An 812-nucleotide genomic window follows, 5' to 3' on the forward strand; every position below is an offset into this window, starting at 1 on the left:
GCTTCGTTACCAGTTGCTCATTCTGTAGTGTTAAATGAGGAATACTACAACCTCCATTCTTACTAGAAAAACTACAATATAATAAACCTCAGTGGCAATTGTGTGGTGTTTTGAAGATAATAACAATTTTACTGGGTCAACAAAGCGGTTTTACAAAATACTCATGCTTTTTATGTGAGTGGGACAGTCGAGCGCGTGATAAGCATTATGTGCAAAAGGATTGGCCATTAAGGGAAAAATTAATTCCAGGCTCTAAAAGTGTTATAAAGGAGAGTCTAATTCCAAGACGTAAAGTCTTAGTACCACCACTCCATGTAAAACTGGGTCTTGTAAAACAATTTATTAAAGCAATAAGAAATGCGCAAAGCAAAGCTCATACATACATACATATGTACCTCTTCGAAAAGTTTCCCAAATTGTCAGAAGCAAAAATAAAAGAAGGCGTTTTGAATGGTCCACAGATAAGAGAGCTTTTAAAGGATACTGAATTTGAAAAAAGTTTCACAGAAGTAACACAAAAATTTTTGGGGTATAATATATAAGAAAATGTTAAAGAATTATAAAAAACTGGGATGCCTAATGAATCTAAAACTGCACTTTCTTCATTCACACGTCGAATATTTTCCTGAAAATTTGGGTGACTTTAGTGAAGAGCAGGGCGAGAGATTACACCAGGATTTACAAGAGATGGAAAAGAGATATCAGGGGGTATGGAATGACCGCATGTTAGCAGAGTACTGTTGGCCACTAAAAAGAGAGACTTTTAATCCACATAAAAGAAAAGCACTACGAAGATCATTTGAAATTAAAAA

This window comes from Bactrocera neohumeralis, chromosome 3 (assembly GCF_024586455.1).
Source record: "Bactrocera neohumeralis isolate Rockhampton chromosome 3, APGP_CSIRO_Bneo_wtdbg2-racon-allhic-juicebox.fasta_v2, whole genome shotgun sequence".
Classification (NCBI taxonomy): domain Eukaryota; kingdom Metazoa; phylum Arthropoda; class Insecta; order Diptera; family Tephritidae; genus Bactrocera; species Bactrocera neohumeralis.